This window comes from Anopheles funestus, unplaced genomic scaffold (genome assembly GCF_943734845.2).
Source record: "Anopheles funestus unplaced genomic scaffold, idAnoFuneDA-416_04 scaffold_30_ctg1, whole genome shotgun sequence".
In the NCBI taxonomy this organism is placed as follows: Eukaryota; Metazoa; Arthropoda; class Insecta; order Diptera; family Culicidae; genus Anopheles; species Anopheles funestus.
In genome coordinates this window covers 261,195-280,482 of record NW_026045359.1, presented here as the reverse complement: position 1 = coordinate 280,482, position 19,288 = coordinate 261,195, and the positions used below count along the sequence as shown (strand labels likewise).

The window sequence follows — 19,288 nt, the reverse complement described above, 5'->3', positions numbered from 1 at the left end:
TGTCTCGGCTAATGTGTCTTGGCTAATGTGTCTCGGCTAATGTGTCTTGGCTAAGGTGTCTTGGCTAAGGTGTCTTGGCTAAGGTGTCTTGGCTAATGTGTCTTGGCTAATGTGTCTTGGCTAAGGTGTCTTGGCTAATGTGTCTTGGCTAAGGTGTCTTGGCTAAGGTGTCTTGGCTAATGTGTCTTGGCTAAGGTGTCTTGGCTAATGTGTCTTGGCTAATGTGTCTCGGCTAATGTGTCTTGGCTAAGGTGTCTTGGCTAAGGTGTCTTGGCTAATGTGTCTTGGCTAAGGTGTCTTGGCTAAGGTGTCTCGGCTAATGTGTCTTGGCTAAGGTGTCTTGGCTAATGTGTCTTGGCTAATGTGTCTTGGCTAAGGTGTCTTGGCTAAGGTGTCTTGGCTAATGTGTCTTGGCTAATGTGTCTCGGCTAATGTGTCTTGGCTAATGTGTCTTGGCTAAGGTGTCTTGGCTAAGGTGTCTTGGCTAATGTGTCTTGGCTAAGCTGTCTTGGCTAAGGTGTCTTGGCTAATGTGTCATGGCTAATGTGTCTCGGCTAATATGTCTTGGCTAATGTGTCTTGGCTAAGGTGTCTTGGCTAAGGTGTCTTGGCTAAGGTGTCTTGGCTAATGTGTCTTGGCTAAGGTGTCTCGGCTAATGTGTCTTGGCTAAGGTGTCTTGGCTAAGGTGTCTTGGCTAATGTGTCTTGGCTAAGGTGTCTTGGCTAATGTGTCTTGGCTAAGGTGTCTTGGCTAATGTGTCTTGGCTAATGTGTCTTGGCTATTGTGTCTTGGCTAAGGTGTCTTGGCTAAATTGTCTTGGCTAATGTGTCTTGGCTAATGTGTCTTGGCTAAGGTGTCTTGGCTAATGTGTCTTGGCTAAGGTGTCTTGGCTAAGGTGTCTTGGCTAATGTGTCTTGGCTAATGTGTCTTGGCTAAGGTGTCTCGGCTAATGTGTCTTGGCTAAGGTGTCTTGGCTAATGTGTCTTGGCTAATGTGTCTTGGCTAAGGTGTCTTGGCTAAGGTGTCTTGGCTAAGGTGTCTTGGCTAAGGTGTCTTGGCTAAGGTGTCTCGGCTAATGTGTCTTGGCTAAGGTGTCTTGGCTAATGTGTCTTGGCTAATGTGTCTTGGCTAAGGTGTCTTGGCTAAGGTGTCTTGGCTAAGGTGTCTTGGCTAAGGTGTCTTGGCTAAGGTGTCTTGGCTAAGGTGTCTCGGCTAATGTGTCTTGGCTAATGTGTCTTGGCTAAGGTGTCTTGGCTAAGGTGTCTTGGCTAAGGTGTCTTGGCTAAGGTGTCTTGGCTAATGTGTCTTGGCTAAGGTGTCTTGGCTAGTGTGTCTTGGCTAATGTGTCTTGGCTAAGGTGTCTTGGCTAAGGTGTCTTGGCTAATGTGTCTTGGCTAATGTGTCTTGGCTAAGGTGTCTTGGCTAATGTGTCTTGGCTAATGTGTCTTGGCTAAGGTGTCTTGGCTAATGTGTCTTGGCTAAGGTGTCTTGGCTAAGGTGTCTTGGCTAATGTGTCTTGGCTAAGGTGTCTTGGCTAATGTGTCTTGGCTAATGTGTCTCGGCTAATGTGTCTTGGCTAAGGTGTCTTGGCTAAGGTGTCTTGGCTAATGTGTCTTGGCTAAGGTGTCTTGGCTAAGGTGTCTCGGCTAATGTGTCTTGGCTAAGGTGTCTTGGCTAATGTGTCTTGGCTAATGTGTCTTGGCTAAGGTGTCTTGGCTAAGGTGTCTTGGCTAATGTGTCTTGGCTAATGTGTCTCGGCTAATGTGTCTTGGCTAATGTGTCTTGGCTAAGGTGTCTTGGCTAAGGTGTCTTGGCTAATGTGTCTTGGCTAAGCTGTCTTGGCTAAGGTGTCTTGGCTAATGTGTCATGGCTAATGTGTCTCGGCTAATATGTCTTGGCTAATGTGTCTTGGCTAAGGTGTCTTGGCTAAGGTGTCTTGGCTAAGGTGTCTTGGCTAATGTGTCTTGGCTAAGGTGTCTCGGCTAATGTGTCTTGGCTAAGGTGTCTTGGCTAAGGTGTCTTGGCTAATGTGTCTTGGCTAAGGTGTCTTGGCTAATGTGTCTTGGCTAAGGTGTCTTGGCTAATGTGTCTTGGCTAATGTGTCTTGGCTATTGTGTCTTGGCTAAGGTGTCTTGGCTAAGGTGTCTTGGCTAATGTGTCTTGGCTAATGTGTCTTGGCTAAGGTGTCTTGGCTAAGGTGTCTTGGCTAAGGTGTCTTGGCTAAGGTGTCTTGGCTAATGTGTCTTGGCTAATGTGTCTCGGCTTATGTGTCTTGGCTAATGTGTCTCGGTTAAGGTGTCTTGGCTAATGTGTCTTGGCTAAGGTGTCTTGGCTAAGGTGTCTTGGCTAAGGTGTCTTGGCTAATGTGTCTTGGCTAAGGTGTCTTGGCTAAGGTGTCTTGGCTATTGTGTCTTGGCTAAGGTGTCTTGGCTAATGTGTCTCGGCTTATGTGTCTTGGCTAATGTGTCTCGGCTAAGGTGTCTTGGCTTATGTGTCTTGGCTAAGGTGTCTTGGCTAAGGTGTCTTGGCTAAGGTGTCTTGGCTAAGGTGTCTTGGCTAATGTGTCTTGGCTAAGGTGTCTTGGCTAATGTGTCTTGGCTAAGGTGTCTTGGCTAATGTGTCTTGGCTAATGTGTCTTGGCTAATGTGTCTTGGCTAAGGTGTCTTGGCTAAGGTGTCTTGGCTAATGTGTCTTGGCTAAGGTGTCTCGGCTAATGTGTCTTGGCTAAGGTGTCTTGGCTAAGGTGTCTTGGCTAATGTGTCTTGGCTAAGGTGTCTTGGCTAATGTGTCTTGGCTAAGGTGTCTTGGCTAATGTGTCTTGGCTAATGTGTCTTGGCTATTGTGTCTTGGCTAAGGTGTCTTGGCTAAGGTGTCTTGGCTAATGTGTCTTGGCTAATGTGTGTCGGCTAATGTGTCTTGGCTAATGTGTCTTGGCTAAGGTGTCTTGGCTAATGTGTCTTGGCTAATGTGTCTTGGCTAATGTGTCTTGGCTAATGTGTCTTGGCTAATGTGTCTTGGCTAATGTGTCTTGGCTAATGTGTCTTGGCTAAGGTGTCTTGGCTAAGGTGTCTTGGCTAAGGTGTCTCGGCTAATGTGTCTTGGCTAAGGTGTCTTGGCTAATGTGTCTTGGCTAATGTGTCTTGGCTAAGGTGTCTTGGCTAAGGTGTCTTGGCTAAGGTGTCTTGGCTAATGTGTCTTGGCTAAGGTGTCTTGGCTAAGGTGTCTTGGCTAAGGTGTCTTGGCTAAGGTGTCTTGGCTAAGGTGTCTTGGCTAATGTGTCTCGGCTAATGTGTCTTGGCTAATGTGTCTTGGCTAAGGTGTCTTGGCTAAGGTGTCTTGGCTAATGTGTCTTGGCTAAGGTGTCTTGGCTAAGGTGTCTTGGCTAATGTGTCTTGGCTAATGTGTCTTGGCTAATGTGTCTTGGCTAATGTGTCTTGGCTAATGTGTCTTGGCTAAGGTGTTTTGGCTAATGTGTCTTGGCTAAGGTGTCTTGGCTAATGTGTCTTGGCTAATGTGTCTTGGCTAATGTGTCTTGGCTAAGGTGTCTTGGCTAATGTGTCTTGGCTAATGTGTCTTGGCTAATGTGTCTTGGCTAAGGTGTCTTGGCTAATGTGTCTCGGCTAAGGTGTCTTGGCTAAGGTGTCTTGGCTAAGGTGTCTTGGCTAATGTGTCTTGGCTAAGGTGTCTCGGCTAATGTGTCTTGGCTAAGGTGTCTTGGCTAAGGTGTCTTGGCTAATGTGTCTTGGCTAAGGTGTCTTGGCTAATGTGTCTTGGCTAAGGTGTCTTGGCTAATGTGTCTTGGCTAATGTGTCTTGGCTATTGTGTCTTGGCTAAGGTGTCTTGGCTAAGGTGTCTTGGCTAATGTGTCTTGGCTAATGTGTGTCGGCTAATGTGTCTTGGCTAATGTGTCTTGGCTAAGGTGTCTTGGCTAAGGTGTCTTGGCTAATGTGTCTTGTCTAATGTGTCTTGGCTAAGGTGTCTTGGCTAAGGTGTCTTGGCTAATGTGTCTTGGCTAATGTGTCTCGGCTAATGTGTCTTGGCTAATGTGTCTTGGCTAAGGTGTCTTGGCTAATGTGTCTTGGCTAAGGTGTCTTGGCTAATGTGTCTTGGCTAATGTGTCTTGGCTAATGTGTCTTGGCTAAGGTGTCTTGGCTAATGTGTCTTGGCTAATGTGTCTTGGCTAATGTGTCTTGGCTAAGGTGTCTTGGCTAATGTGTCTCGGCTAAGGTGTCTTGGCTAAGGTGTCTTGGCTAAGGTGTCTTGGCTAATGTGTCTTGGCTAAGGTGTCTCGGCTAATGTGTCTTGGCTAAGTTGTCTTAACTAAGGTGTCTTGGCTAATGTGTCTTGGCTAAGGTGTCTTGGCTAATGTGTCTTGGCTAAGGTGTCTTGGCTAATGTGTCTTGGCTAATGTGTCTTGGCTATTGTGTCTTGGCTAAGGTGTCTTGGCTAAGGTGTCTTGGCTAATGTGTCTTGGCTAATGTGTGTCGGCTAATGTGTCTTGGCTAATGTGTCTTGGCTAAGGTGTCTTGGCTAAGGTGTCTTGGCTAATGTGTCTTGGCTAATGTGTCTTGGCTAAGGTGTCTTGGCTAATGTGTCTTGGCTAAGGTGTCTTTTCTAATGTGTCTTGGCTAATGTGTCTTGGCTAATGTGTCTTGGCTAAGGTGTCTTGGCTAAGGTGTCTTGGCTAAGGTGTCTCGGCTAATGTGTCTTGGCAAAGGTGTCTTGGCTAATGTGTCTTGGCTAATGTGTCTTGGCAAAGGTGTCTTGGCTAAGGTGTCTTGGCTAAGGTGTCTCGGCTAATGTGTCTTGGCTAAGGTGTCTTGGATAAGGTGTCTTGGCTAAGGTGTCTTGGCTAAGGTGTCTTGGCTAATGTGTCTTGGCTAATGTGTCTCGGCTAATGTGTCTTGGCTAATGTGTCTTGGCTAAGGTGTCTTGGCTAAGGTGTCTTGGCTAATGTGTCTTGGCTAAAGTGTCTTGGCTAAGGTGTCTTGGCTAATGTGTCTTGGCTAATGTGTCTCGGCTAATGTGTCTTGGCTAATGTGTCTTGGCTAATGTGTCTTGGCTAAGGTGTCTTGGCTAATGTGTCTTGGCTAATGTGTCTTGGCTAATGTGTCTTGGCTAAGGTGTCTTGGCTAATGTGTCTCGGCTAAGGTGTCTTGGCTAAGGTGTCTTGGCTAATGTGTCTTGGCTAAGGTGTCTCGGCTAATGTGTCTTGGCTAAGGTGTCTTGGCTAAGGTGTCTTGGCTAATGTGTCTTGGCTAAGGTGTCTTGGCTAAGGTGTCTTGGCTAAGGTGTCTCGGTCAATGTGTCTTGGCTAAGGTGTCTTGGCTAATGTGTCTTGGCTAATGTGTCTTGGCTATTGTGTCTTGGCTAAGGTGTCTTGGCTAAGGTGTCTTGGCTAATGTGTCTTGGCTAATGTGTGTCGGCTAATGTGTCTTGGCTAATGTGTCTTGGCTAAGGTGTCTTGGCTAAGGTGTCTTGGCTAATGTGTCTTGGCTAATGTGTCTTGGCTAAGGTGTCTTGGCTAATGTGTCTTGGCTAAGGTGTCTTGGCTAATGTGTCTTGGCTAATGTGTCTTGGCTAATGTGTCTTGGCTAAGGTGTCTTGGCTAAGGTGTCTTGGCTAAGGTGTCTTGGCTAATGTGTCTTGGCTAATGTGTCTTGGCTAATGTGTCTTGGCTAAGGTGTCTTGGCTAAGGTGTCTTGGCTAATGTGTCTTGGCTAATGTGTCTCGGCTAAGGTGTCTTGGCTAAGGTGTCTTGGCTAATGTGTCTTGGCTAATGTGTCTTGGCTAATGTGTCTTGGCTAAGGTGTCTTGGCTAAGGTGTCTTGGCTAATGTGTCTTGGCTAATGTGTCTCGGCTAAGGTGTCTTGGCTAAGGTGTCTTGGCTAAGGTGTCTTGGCTAAGGTGTCTTGGCTAAGGTGTCTTGGCTAATGTGTCTCGGCTAATGTGTCTTGGCTAATGTGTCTTGGCTAAGGTGTCTTGGCTAAGGTGTCTTGGCTAATGTGTCTTGGCTAAGGTGTCTTTTCTAAGGTGTCTTGGCTAATGTGTCTTGGCTAATGTGTCTCGGCTAATGTGTCTTGGCTAATGTGTCTTGGCTAAGGTGTCTTGGCTAATGTGTCTTGGCTAAGGTGTCTTGGCTAATGTGTCTTGGCTAATGTGTCTTGGCTAATGTGTCTTGGCTAAGGTGTCTTGGCTAATGTGTCTTGGCTAATGTGTCTTGGCTAATGTGTCTTGGCTAAGGTGTCTTGGCTAATGTGTCTCGGCTAAGGTGTCTTGGCTAAGGTGTCTTGGCTAAGGTGTCTCGGCTAATGTGTCTTGGCTAAGGTGTCTTGGCTAAGGTGTCTTGGCTAATGTGTCTTGGCTAAGGTGTCTTGGCTAATGTGTCTTGGCTAAGGTGTCTTGGCTAATGTGTCTTGGCTAATGTGTCTTGGCTAATGTGTCTTGGCTATTGTGTCTTGGCTAATGTGTCTTGGCTAAGGTGTCTTGGCTAAGGTGTCTTGGCTAAGGTGTCTTGGCTAAGGTGTCTTGGCTAAAGTGTCCTGGCTAAGGTGTCTCGGATAAGGTGTCTTGGCTAAAGTGTCTTGGCTAAGGTGTCTTGGCTAAGGTGTCTTGGCTAAGGTGTCTTGGCTAAGGTGTCTTGGCTAAGGTGTCTTAGCTGAGGTGTCTTGGCTAATGTGTTTTGGCTTAGGTGTCTTGGCTAATGTGTCTTGGCTAAGGTGTCTTGGCTAATGTGTCTTGGCTAAGGTGTCTTGGCTAAGGTGTCTTGGCTAAGGTGTCTTGGCTAATGTGTCTCGGCTAAGGTGTCTTGGGTAATGTGTCTTGGCTAAGGTGTCTTGGCTAAGGTGTCTTGGCTAATGTGTCTTGGCTAATGTGTCTCGGCTTATGTGTCTTGGCTAATGTGTCTCGGTTAAGGTGTCTTGGCTAATGTGTCTTGGCTAAGGTGTCTTGGCTAAGGTGTCTTGGCTAAGGTGTCTTGGCTAATGTGTCTTGGCTAAGGTGTCTTGGCTAAGGTGTCTTGGCTATTGTGTCTTGGCTAAGGTGTCTTGGCTAATGTGTCTCGGCTTATGTGTCTTGGCTAATGTGTCTCGGCTAAGGTGTCTTGGCTTATGTGTCTTGGCTAAGGTGTCTTGGCTAAGGTGTCTTGGCTAAGGTGTCTTGGCTAAGGTGTCTTGGCTAAGGTGTCTTGGCTAAGGTGTCTTGGCTAAGGTGTATTGGCTTATGTGCCTCGGCTATGGTGTCTTGGCTAAGGTGTCTCGGCTAAGGTGTCTCGGCTAAGGTGTCTCGGCTAAGGTGTCTTGGCTAATGTGTCTTGGCTAAGGTGTCTTGGCTAAGGTGTCTTGGCTAAGGTGTCTTGGCTAAGGTGTCTTGGCTAATGTGTCTCGGCTAAGGTGTCTTGGCTAATGTGTCTTGGCTAAGGTGTCTTGGCTAAGGTGTCTTGGCTAAGGTGTCTTGGCTAAGGTGTCTTGGCTAAGGAGCTTGGCTAAGGTGTCTTGGCTAAGGTGTCTTGGCTAATGTGTCTCGGCTAAGGTGTCTTGGCTAAGGTGTCTTGGCTAAGGTGTCTTGGCTAAGGTGTCTCGGCTAAGGTGTCTTGGCTAAGGTGTCTTGGCTAAGGTGTCTTGGCTAAGGTGTCTTGGCTAAGGTGCTTGGCTAAGGTGTCTTGGCTAAGGTGTCTTGGCTAAGGTGTCTTGGCTAAGGTGCTTGGCTAAGGTGTCTTGGCTAAGGTGTCTTGGCTAAGGTGTCTTGGCTAAGGTGTCTTGGCTAAGGTGTCTTGGCTAAGGTGTCTTGGCTAAGGTGTCTTGGCTAAGGTGTCTTGGCTAAGGTGTCTTGGCTTATGTGCCTCGGCTAAGGTGTCTTGGCTAAGGTGTCTCGGCTAAGGTGTCTCGGCTAAGGTGTCTCGGCTAAGGTGTCTTGGCTAATGTGTCTTGGCTAAGGTGTCTTGGCTAAGGTGTCTTGGCTAAGGTGTCTTGGCTAAGGTGTCTTGGCTAAGGTGTCTTGGCTAAGGTGTCTTGGCTAAGGTGTCTTGGCTAAGGTGTCTTGGCTAATGTGTCTCGGCTAATGTGTCTCGGCTAAGGTGTCTTGGCTAAGGTGTCTTGGCTAAGGTGTCTTGGCTAATGTGTCTCGGCTAAGGTGTCTTGGATAAGGTGTCTTGGCTAAGGTGTCTTGGCTAATGTGTCTCGGCTAAGGTGTCTTGGCTAAGGTGTCTTGGCTAAGGTGTCTTGGCTAAGGTGTCTTGGCTAAGGTGCTTGGCTAAGGTGTCTTGGCTAAGGTGTCTTGGCTAAGGTGTCTTGGCTAAGGTGCTTGGCTAAGGTGTCTTGGCTAAGGTGTCTTGGCTAAGGTGTCTTGGCTAAGGTGTCTTGGCTAAGGTGTCTTGGCTAAGGTGTCTTGGCTTATGTGCCTCGGCTAAGGTGTCTTGGCTAAGGTGTCTCGGCTAAGGTGTCTCGGCTAAGGTGTCTCGGCTAAGGTGTCTCGGCTAAGGTGTCTTGGCTAATGTGTCTTGGCTAAGGTGTCTTGGCTAAGGTGTCTTGGCTAAGGTGTCTTGGCTAAGGTGTCTTGGCTAAGGTGTCTTGGCTAAGGTGTCTTGGCTAAGGTGTCTTGGCTAATGTGTCTCGGCTAATGTGTCTCGGCTAAGGTGTCTTGGCTAAGGTGTCTTGGATAAGGTGTCTTGGCTAATGTGTCTCGGCTAAGGTGTCTTGGCTAAGGTGTCTTGGCTAAGGTGTCTTGGCTAAGGTGTCTTGGCTAAGGTGTCTTGGCTAAGGAGTCTTGGCTAAGGTGCTTGGCTAAGGTGTCTTTGCTAAGGTGTCTTGGCTAAGGTGTCTTGGCTATGGTGCTTGGCTAAGGTGTCTTGGCTAAGGTGTCTTGGCTAAGGTGTCTTGGCTAATGTGTCTTGGCTAAGGTGTCTTGGCTAAGGTGTCTTGGCTAAGGTGTCTTGGCTAAGGTGTCTTGGCTAAGGAGCTTGGCTAAGGTGTCTTGGCTAAGGTGTCTTGGCTAATGTGTCTTGGCTAAGGTGTCTTGGCTAACGTGTCTCGGCTAAGGTGTCTTGGCTAAGGTGTCTTGGCTAATGTGTCTTGGCTAAAGTGTCTTGGCTAAGGTGTCTTGGCTAATGTGTTCCGGCTAAGGTGTCTTGGCTAAGGTGTCTTGGCTAAGGTGTCTTGGCTAAGGTGTCTTGGCTAAGGTGCTTGACTAAGGTGTCTTGGCTAAGGTGTCTTGGCTAAGGTGTCTTGGCTAAGGTGCTTGGCTAAGGTGTCTTGGCTAAGGTGTCTTGGCTAATGTGTCTTGGCTAAGGTGTCTTGGCTAAGGTGTCTTGGCTAAGGTGTCTTGGCTAAGGTGTCTTGGCTAAGGTGTCTTGGCTAAGGTGTCTTGGCTTATGTGCCTCGGCTAAGGTGTCTTGGCTAAGGTGTCTCGGCTAAGGTGTCTCGGCTAAGGTGTCTCGGCTAAGGTGTCTTGGCTAATGTGTCTTGGCTAAGGTGTCTTGGCTAAGGTGTCTTGGCTAAGGTGTCTTGGCTAAGGTGTCTTGGCTAAGGTGTCTTGGCTAAGGTGTCTTGGCTAATGTGTCTCGGCTAATGTGTCTCGGCTAAGGTGTCTTGGCTAAGGTGTCTTGGATAAGGTGTCTTGGCTAAGGTGTCTTGGCTAATGTGTCTCGGCTAAGGTGTCTTGGCTAAGGTGTCTTGGCTAAGGTGTCTTGGCTAAGGTGTCTTGGCTAAGGTGTCTTGGCTAAGGTGCTTGGCTAAGGTGTCTTCGCTAAGGTGTCTTGGCTAAGGTGTCTTGGCTAAGGTGCTTGGCTAAGGTGTCTTGGCTAAGGTGTCTTGGCTAAGGTGTCTTGGCTAATGTGTCTTGGCTAAGGTGTCTTGGCTAAGGTGTCTTGGCTAAGGTGTCTTGGCTAAGGTGTCTCGGCTAATGCGTCTTGGCTAAGGTGTCTTGGCTAAGGTGTCTTGGCTAAGGTGTCTTGGCTAATGTGTCACGGCTAAGGTGTCTTGGCTAATGTGTCTTGGCTAAGGTGTCTTGGCTAAGGTGTCTTGGCTAAGGTGTCTTGGCTAAGGTGTCTTGGCTAAGGAGCTTGGCTAAGGTGTCTTGGCTAAGGTGTCTTGGCTAATGTGTCTTGGCTAAGGTGTCTTGGCTAATGTGTCTCGGCTAAGGTGTCTTGGCTAAGGTGTCTTGGCTAATGTGTCTTGGCTAAAGTGTCTTGGCTAAGGTGTCTTGGCTAATGTGTCTCGGCTAAGGTGTCTTGGATAAGGTGTCTCGGCTAATGTGTCTTGGCTAAGGTGTCTTGGCTAAGGTGTCTTGGCTAAGGTGTCTCGGCTAAGGTGTCTTGGCTAAGGTGTCTTGGCTGAGGTGTCTTGGCTAAGGTGTCTCGGCTAAGGTGTCTTGGCTAAGGTGTCTTAGCTGAGGTGTCTTGGCTAATGTGTTTTGGCTTAGGTGTCTTGGCTAATGTGTCTTGGCTAAGGTGTCTTGGCTAATGTGTCTTGGCTAAGGTGTCTTGGCTAAGGTGTCTTGGCTAAGGTGTCTTGGCTAATGTGTCTCGGCTAAGGTGTCTTGGCTAAGGTGTCTTGGCTAAGGTGTCTTGGCTAATGTGTCTCGGCTAAGGTGTCTTGGCTAAGGTGTCTTGGCTAATGTGTCTTGGCTAATGTGTCTCGGCTAAGGTGTCTTGGCTAATGTGTCTTGGCTAAAGTGTCTTGGCTAAGGTGTCTTGGCTAAGGTGTCTTGGCTAATGTGTCTTGGCTAAGGTGTCTTGGCTAAGGTGTCTTGGCTAAGGTGTCTTGGCTAAGGTGTCTTGGCTAATGTGTCTTGGCTAATGTGTCTTGGCTAAGGTGTCTTGGCTAAGGTGTCTTGGCTCATGTGTCTTGGCTAAAGTGTCTTGGCTAAGGTGTCTTGGCTAAGGTGTCTTGGCTAAGGTGTCTTGGCTAAGGTGTCTTGGCTAAGGTGTCTTGGCTAATGTGTCTCGGCTAAGGTGTCTTGGCTAATGTGTCTTGGCTAAGGTGTCTTGGCTAAGGTGTCTTGGCTAAGGTGTCTTGGCTAAGGTGTCTTGGCTAATGTGTCTCGGCTAAGGTGTCTTGGCTAATGTGTCTTGGCTAAAGTGTCTTGGCTAAGGTGTCTTGGCTAAGGTGTCTTGGCTAATGTGTCTTGGCTAAGGTGTCTTGGCTAAGGTGTCTTGGCTAAGGTGTCTTGGCTAAGGTGTCTCGGCTAATGTGTCTTGGCTAAGGTGTCTTGGCTAAGGTGTCTTGGCTAAGGTGTCTTGGCTAATGTGTCTCGGCTAAGGTGTCTTGGCTAATGTGTCTTGGCTAAGGTGTCTTGGCTAAGGTGTCTTGGCTAAGGTGTCTTGGCTAAGGTGTCTTGGCTAAGGAGCTTGGCTAAGGTGTCTTGGCTAAGGTGTCTTGGCTAATGTGTCTTGGCTAAGGTGTCTTGGCTAATGTGTCTCGGCTAAGGTGTCTTGGCTAAGGTGTCTTGGCTAAGGTGTCTTGGCTAATGTGTCTTGGCTAAGGTGTCTTGGCTAATGTGTCTCGGCTAAGGTGTCTTGGATAAGGTGTCTCGGCTAATGTGTCTTGGCTAAGGTGTCTTGGCTAAGGTGTCTTGGCTAAGGTGTCTCGGCTAAGGTGTCTTGGCTAAGGTGTCTTGGCTAAGGTGTCTTGGCTAAGGTGTCTCGGCTAAGGTGTCTTGGCTAAGGTGTCTTAGCTGAGGTGTCTTGGCTAATGTGTTTTGGCTTAGGTGTCTTGGCTAATGTGTCTTGGCTAAGGTGTCTTGGCTAATGTGTCTTGGCTAAGGTGTCTTGGCTAAGGTGTCTTGGCTAAGGTGTCTTGGCTAATGTGTCTCGGCTAAGGTGTCTTGGCTAAGGTGTCTTGGCTAAGGTGTCTTGGCTAATGTGTCTCGGCTAAGGTGTCTTGGCTAAGGTGTCTTGGCTAATGTGTCTTGGCTAATGTGTCTCGGCTAAGGTGTCTTGGCTAATGTGTCTTGGCTAAAGTGTCTTGGCTAAGGTGTCTTGGCTAAGGTGTCTTGGCTAATGTGTCTTGGCTAAGGTGTCTTGGCTAAGGTGTCTTGGCTAAGGTGTCTTGGCTAAGGTGTCTTGGCTAATGTGTCTTGGCTAATGTGTCTTGGCTAAGGTGTCTTGGCTAAGGTGTCTTGGCTCATGTGTCTTGGCTAAAGTGTCTTGGCTAAGGTGTCTTGGCTAAGGTGTCTTGGCTAAGGTGTCTTGGCTTAGGTGTCTTGGCTAATGTGTCTTGGCTAAGGTGTCTTGGCTAATTTGTCTCGGCTAAGGTGTCTTGGCTAAGGTGTCTTGGCTAATGTGTCTTGGCTAATGTGTCTTGGCTAAGGTGTCTTGGCTAAGGTGTCTTGGCTAATGTGTCTCGGCTAAGGTGTCTTGGCTAAGGTGTCTTGGCTAATGTGTCTTGGCTAATGTGTCTCGGCTAATGTGTCTTGGCTAAGGTGTCTTGGCTAAGGTGTCTTGGCTAATGTGTCTTGGCTAATGTGTTTCGGCTAAAGTGTCTTGGCTGAGGTGTCTTGGCTAAAGTGTCTTGGCTAAGGTGTCTTGGCTAAGGTGTCTTGGCTAAGGTGTCTTGGCTAAGGTGTCTTGGCTAAGGTGTCTCGGCTAATGTGTCTTGGCTAATGTGTCTTGGCTAAAGTGTCTTGGCTAAGGTGTCTTGGCTAAGGTGTCTGGGCTAATGTGTCTTGGCTAAGGTGTCTTGGCTAATGTGTCTTGGCTAATGTGTCTCGGCTTATGTGTCTTGGCTAATGTGTCTTGGCTAAGGTGTCTTGGCTAAGGTGTTTTGGCTAATGTGTCTTGGCTAAGGTGTCTTGGCTAATGTGTCTTGGCTAAGGTGTCTTCGCTAAGGTGTCTTGGCTAATGTGTCTCGGCTAATGTGTCTTGGCTAAAGTGTCTTGGCTAAGGTGTCTTGTCTAAGGTGTCTCGGCTAATGTGTCTTGGCTAAGGTGTCTTGGCTAATGTGTCTTGGCTAAGGTGTCTTGGCTAATGTGTCTTGGCTAAGGTGTCTTGGCTAATGTGTCTTGGCTAAGGTGTCTTGGCTAATGTGTTTTGGCTAAGGTGTCTTGGCTAAGGTGTGTTGGCTAAGGTGTCTTCGCTAAGGTGTCTTGGCTAATGTGTCTCGGCTAATGTGTCTTGGCTAAAGTGTCTTGGCTAAGGTGTCTTGTCTAAGGTGTCTCGGCTAATGTGTCTTGGCTAAGGTGTCTTGGCTAATGTGTCTTGGCTAAGGTGTCTTGGCTAATGTGTCTTGGCTAAGGTGTCTTGGCTAATGTGTCTTGGCTAAGGTGTCTTGGCTAATGTGTTTTGGCTAAGGTGTCTTGGCTAAGGTGTCTTGGCTAAGGTGTCTTGGCTAATGTGTCTTGGCTAATGTGTCTTGGCTAAGGTGTCTTGGCTAAGGTGTCTTGGCTAAGGTGTCTTGGCTAAGGTGTCTTGGCTAATGTGTCTTGGCTAATGTGTCTCGGCTTATGTGTCTTGGCTAATGTGTCTTGGCTAAGGTGTCTTGGCTAAGGTGTTTTGGCTAATGTGTCTTGGCTAAGGTGTCTTGGCTAATGTGTCTTGGCTAAGGTGTCTTCGCTAAGGTGTCTTGGCTAATGTGTCTCGGCTAATGTGTCTTGGCTAAAGTGTCTTGGCTAAGGTGTCTTGTCTAAGGTGTCTCGGCTAATGTGTCTTGGCTAAGGTGTCTTGGCTAATGTGTCTTGGCTAAGGTGTCTTGGCTAATGTGTCTTGGCTAAGGTGTCTTGGCTAATGTGTCTTGGCTAAGGTGTCTTGGCTAATGTGTTTTGGCTAAGGTGTCTTGGCTAAGGTGTCTTGGCTAAGGTGTCTTGGCTAATGTGTCTTGGCTAATGTGTCTTGGCTAAGGTGTCTTGGCTAAGGTGTCTTGGCTAAGGTGTCTTGGCTAAGGTGTCTTGGCTAAGGTGTCTTGGCTAAGGTGTCTTGGCTAATGTATCTCGGCTAAGGTGTCTTGGCTAAGGTGTCTTGGCTAAAGCGTCTTGGCTAAGGTGTCTTGGCTAAGGTGTCTTGGCTAAGGTGTCTTGGCTAATGTGTCTTGGCTAATGTGTCTTGGCTAAGGTGTCTTGGCTAAGGTGTCTTGGCTAAGGTGTCTTGGCTAAGGTGTCTTGGCTAAGGTGTCTTGGCTAATGTATCTCGGCTAAGGTGTCTTGGCTAAGGTGTCTTGGCTAAGGTGTCTTGGCTAAGGTGTCTTGGCTAATGTGTCTCGGCTAAAGTGTCTTGGCTAAGGTGTCTTGGCTAAGGTGTCTTGGCTATTGTGTCTTGGCTAATGTGTCTCGGCTAAGGTGTCTTGGCTAATGTGTCTTGGCTAAGGTGTCTTGGCTAAGGTGTCTTGGCTAATGTGTCTTGGCTAACGTGTCTTGGCTAAGGTGTCTTGGCTAAGGTGCTTGGCTAAGGTGTCTTGGCTAAGGTGTCTTGGCTAATGTGTCTTGGCTAAGGTGTCTTGGCTAAGGTGTCTTGGCTAAGGTGTCTTGGCTAAGGTGTCTTGGCTAAGGTGTCTTGGCTGAGGTGTCTTGGCTAATGTGTCTTGGCTAAGGTGTCTTGGCTAAGGTGTCTTGGCTAAGGTGTCTTGGCTAATGTGTCTCGGCTAAGGTGTCTTGGCTAAGGTGTCTTGGCTAAGGTGTCTAGGCTAATGTGACTTGGCTAAGGTGTCTTGGCTAATGTGTCTTGGCTAAAGCGTCTTGGCTAAGGTGTCTTGGCTAAGGTGTCTTGGCTAATGTGTCTTGGCTAAAGTGTCTTGGCTAAGGTGTCTTGGCTAATGTGTCTTGGCTAATGTGTCTTGGCTAATGTGTCTTGGCTAATGTGTCGTGGCTAAGGTGTCTTGGCTAATGTGTCTTGGCTAATGTGTCTTGGCTAAGGTGTCTTGGCTAAGGTGTCTCGGCTAATGTGTCTTGACTAAGGTGTCTTGGCTAATGTGTCGTGGCTAAGGTGTCTTGGCTAATGTGTCTTGGCTAAAGCGTCTTGGCTAAAGCGTCTTGGCTAATGTGTCTTGGCTAATGTGTCTTGGCTAAGGTGTCTTGGCTAAGGTGTCTTGGCTAAGGTGTCTCGGCTAATGTGTCTTGGCTAAGGTGTCTTGGCTAATGTGTCTTGGCTAAGGTGTCTTGGCTAAGGTGTCTTGGCTTATGTGTCTTGGCTAATGTGTCGTGGCTAAGGTGTCTTGGCTTATGTGTCTTTGTTAAGGTGTCTTGGCTTATGTGTCTTGGCTAATGTGTCGTGGCTAAGGTGTCTTGGCTAATGTGTCTTGGCTAATGTGTCTTGGCTAAGGTGTCTTGGCTAATGTGTCTTGGCTAAGGTGTCTTGGCTAAGGTGTCTTGGCTAATGTGTCTTGGCTAATGTGTCTTGGCTAATGTGTCTTTTCTAAGGTGTCTTGGCTAAGGTGTCTTGGCTTATGTGTCTTGGCTAATGTGTCGTGGCTAAGGTGTCTTGGCTAAGGTGTCTTGGCTAATGTGTCTTGGTTAATGTGTCTTTGCTAATATGTCTTGGCTAATGTGGCTTGGCTAATGTGTCTTTGCTAATGTGTCTTGGCTAATGTGTCTTGGCTAAGGTGTCTCGGCTAAGGTGTCTTGGCTAATGTGTCTTGGCTAATGTGTCTCGGCTAAGGTGTCTTGGCTAAGGTGTCTTGGCTAATGTGTCTTGGCTAATGTGTCTTGGCTAAGGTGTCTTGGCTAATGTGTCTTGGCTAAGGTGTCTTGGCTAAGGTGTCTTGGCTAATGTGGCTTGGCTAATGTGTCTTGGCTAATGTGTCTTGGCTAACGCGTCTTGGCTAAAGCGTCTTGGCTAATGTGTCTTGGCTAATGTGTCTTGGCTAAGGTGTCTTGGCTAAGGTGTCTTGGCTAAGGTGTCTTGGCTAATGTGTCTTGGCTAAGGTGTCTTGGCTAATGTGTCTTGGCTAAAGCGTCTTGGCTAAAGCGTCTTGGCTAATGTGTCTTGGCTAATGTGTCTTGGCTAAGGTGTCTTGGCTAAGGTGTCTTGGCTAAGGTGTCTCGGCTAATGTGTCTTGGCTAAGGTGTCTTGGCTAATGTGTCTTGGCTAAAGCGTCTTGGCTAAGGTGTCTTGGCTAAAGTGTCTTGGCTAATGTGTCTTGGCTAAAGTGTCTTGGCTAAAGTGTCTTATCTAATGTGTCTTGGCTAATGTGTCTTGGCTAATGTGTCTTGGCTAATGTGTCGTGGCTAAGGTGTCTTGGCTAATGTGTCTTGGCTAATGTGTCTTGGCTAATGTGTCTTGGCTAATGTGTCTTGGCTAATGTGTCGTGGCTAAGGTGTCTTGGCTAATGTGTCTTGGCTAATGTGTCTTGGCTAAGGTGTCTTGGCTAAGGTGTCTCGGCTAATGTGTCTTGGCTAAAGCGTCTTGGCTAAAGCGTCTTGGCTAATGTGTCTTGGCTAATGTGTCTTGGCTAAGGTGTCTTGGCTAAGGTGTCTTGGCTAAGGTGTCTCGGCTAATGTGTCTTGGCTAAGGTGTCTTGGCTAATGTGTCTTGTCTAAGGTGTCTTGGCTAAGGTGTCTTGGCTTATGTGTCTTGGCTAATGTGTCGTGGCTAAGGTGTCTTGGCTTATGTGTCTTGGTTAAGGTGTCTTGGCTAATGTGTCGTGGCTAAGGTGTCTTTTCTAATGTGTCTCGGCTAATGTGTCTCGGCTAAGGTGTCTTGGCTAAGGTGTCTTGGCTAAGGTGTCTTGGCTAAGGTGTCTTGGCTAAGGTGTCTTGGCTAATGTGTCTTTGCTAATGTGTCTTGGCTAATGTGTCTTGGCTAAGGTGTCTTGGCTAAGGTGTCTTGGCTAATGTGTCTTGGCTAAGGTGTCTTGGCTAATGTGTCTTGGCTAATGTGTCGTGGCTAAGGTGTCTTGGCTAACGTGTCTTGGCTAAGGTGTCTTGGCTAAGGTGTCTCGGCGAATGTGTCTTGGCTAAGGTGTCTTGGCTAATGTGTCTTTTCTAATGTGTCTTGGCTAATGTGTCTTGGCTAAGGTGTCTTGGCTAAGGTGTCTTGGCTAAGGTGTCTTGGCTAAGGTGTCTTGGCTAATGTGTCTTGGCTAATGTGTCTCGGCTAAGGTGTCTTGGCTAAGGTGTCTTGGCTAAGGTGTCTTGGCTAAGGTGTCTTGGCTAAGGTGTCTTGGCTAATGTGTCTCGGCTAAAGTGTCTTGGCTGAGGTGTCTTGGCTAAGGTGTCTTGGCTAAGGTAACTTGGCTAAGGTGTCTTGGCTAATGTGTCTTGGCTAAGGTGTCGTGGCTAAGGTTTCTTGGCTAATGTGTCTAGGCTTATGTGTCTTGGTTAAGGTGTCTTGGCTTATGTGTCTTGGCTAATGTGTCGTGGCTAAGGTGTCTTTTCTTATGTGTCTCGGCTAATGTGTCTCGGCTAAGGTGTCTTGGCTAAGGTGTCTTGGCTAAGGTGTCTTGGCTAAGGTGTCTTGGCTAATGTGTTTCGGCTAAGGTGTCTTGGCTAAGGTGTCTTGGCTAAGGTGTCTTGGCTAATGTGTCTCGGCTAAAGTGTCTTGGCTGAGGTGTCTTGGCTAAGGTGTCTTGGCTAAGGTGTCTTGGCTAAGGTGTCTTGGCTAATGTGTCTTGGCTAAGGTGTCGTGGCTAAGGTTTCTTGGCTAATGTGTCTTGGCTAATGTGTCTTGGCTAAGGTGTCTTGGCTAAGGTGTCTCGGCTAATGTGTCTTGGCTAAGGTGTCTTGGCTAAGGTGTCTCGGCTAATGTGTCTCGGCTAAGGTGTCGTGGCTAAGGTGTCTTGGCTGAGGTGTCTTGGCTGAGGTGTCTTGGCTAATGTGTCTTGGCTAAGGTGTCTTGGCTAAGGTGTCTTGGCTAATGTGTCTTGGCTAAGGTGTCGTGGCTAAGGTTTCTTGGCTAATGTGTCTTGGCTAATGTGTCTTGGCTAATGTGTCTTGGCTAAGGTGTCTTGGCTAAGGTGTCTCGGCTAATGTGTCTTGGCTAAGGTGTCTTGGCTAAGGTGTCTCGGCTAATGTGTCTTGGCTAAGGTGTCTTGGCTAAGGTGTCTCGGCTAATGTGTCTCGGCTAAGGTGTCGTGGCTAATGTGTCTTGGCTAAGGTGTCTTGGCTGAGGTGTCTTGGCTAATGTGTCTTGGCTAAGGTGTCTTGGCTAAGGTGTCTTGGCTAATGTGTCTTGGCTAAGGTGTCGTGGCTAAGGTTTCTTGGCTAATGTGTCTTGGCTAATGTGTCTTGGCTAATGTGTCTTGGCTAAGGTGTCTTGGCTAAGGTGTCTCGGCTAATGTGTCTTGGCTAAGGTGTCTTGGCTAAGGTGTCTTGGCTAAGGTGTCTCGGCTAATGTGTCTTGGCTAAGGTGTCTTGGCTAATGTGTCTTGGCTAAGGTGTCGTGGCTAAGGTTTCTTGGCTAATGTGTCTTGGCTAATGTGTCTTGGCTAATGTGTCTTGGCTAAGGTGTCTCGGCTAATGTGTCTTGGCTAATGTGTCTTGGCTAAGGTGTCTTGGCTAAGGTGTCTCGGCTAATGTGTCTTGGCTAAGGTGTCTTGGCTAATGTGTCTTTTCTAATGTGTCTCGGCTAATGTGTCTTGGCTAATGTGTCTTGGCTAAGGTGTCTTGGCTAAGGTGTCTTGGCTAAGGTGTCTTGGCTAATGTGTCTTGGCTAAGGTGTCTTGGCTAAGGTGTCTTGGCTAATGTGTCTTGGCTAATGTGTCTTGGCTAATGTGTCTTGGCTAAGGTGTTTTGGCTAATGTGTCTTGGCTAATGTGTCTTGGCTAAGGTGTCTTGGCTAATGTGTCTCGGCTAAGGTGTCTTGGCTAATGTGTCTTGGCTTATGTGTCTTGGCTAATGTGTCTTGGCTAAAGCGTCTTGGCTAAGGTGTCTTGGCTAAAGTGTCTTGGCTAATGTGTCTTGGCTAAAGTGTCTTGGCTAAGGTGTCTTGGCTAAGGTGTCTTGGCTAATGTGTCTTGGCTAAGGTGTCTTGGCTAAGGTGTCTCGGCTAATGTGTCTCGGCTAAGGTGTCTTGGCTAAGGTGTCTTGGCTAAGGTGTCTTGGCTAATGTGTCTCGGCTAAGGTGTCTTGGCTAAGGTGTCTTGGCTAAGGTGTCTTGGCTAATGTGTCTCGGCTAAAGTGTCTTGGCTGAGGTGTCTTGGCTAAGGTGTCTTGGCTAATGTGTCTTGGCTAATGTGTCTTGGCTAATGTGTCTTGGCTAATGTGTCTTGGCTAAAGCGACTTGGCTAAAGCGTCTTGGCTAAAGCGTCTTGGCTAATGTGTCTTGGCTAATGTGTCTTGGCTAAGGTGTCTTGGCTAAGGTGTCTTGGCTAAGGTGTCTTCGCTAAGGTGTCTCGGCTAATGTGTCTTGGCTAAGGTGTCTTGGCTA

At 47.7% G+C, this 19,288-nt stretch overlaps 1 protein-coding gene and 1 long non-coding RNA gene across 5 annotated transcripts in view; one reads left to right on the top strand and one right to left on the bottom strand.

The window, feature by feature from the left end:
* LOC125774556 (uncharacterized) overlaps positions 1-19,288 on the bottom strand; it is a 177,701-nt gene that overhangs the window by 38,729 nt on the left and 119,684 nt on the right. The window lies entirely within an intron of this gene.
* LOC125774559 (uncharacterized) overlaps positions 3,079-19,288 on the top strand; it is a 36,370-nt gene continuing 20,160 nt past the window's right edge. Inside the window, exons 1-4 of the long non-coding RNA XR_007421043.1 lie at positions 3,079-3,961; positions 10,767-11,018; positions 17,429-17,512; positions 18,997-19,080. This is a non-coding gene — a long non-coding RNA (uncharacterized LOC125774559). The remainder of the gene's footprint in view (positions 3,962-10,766; positions 11,019-17,428; positions 17,513-18,996; positions 19,081-19,288) is intronic.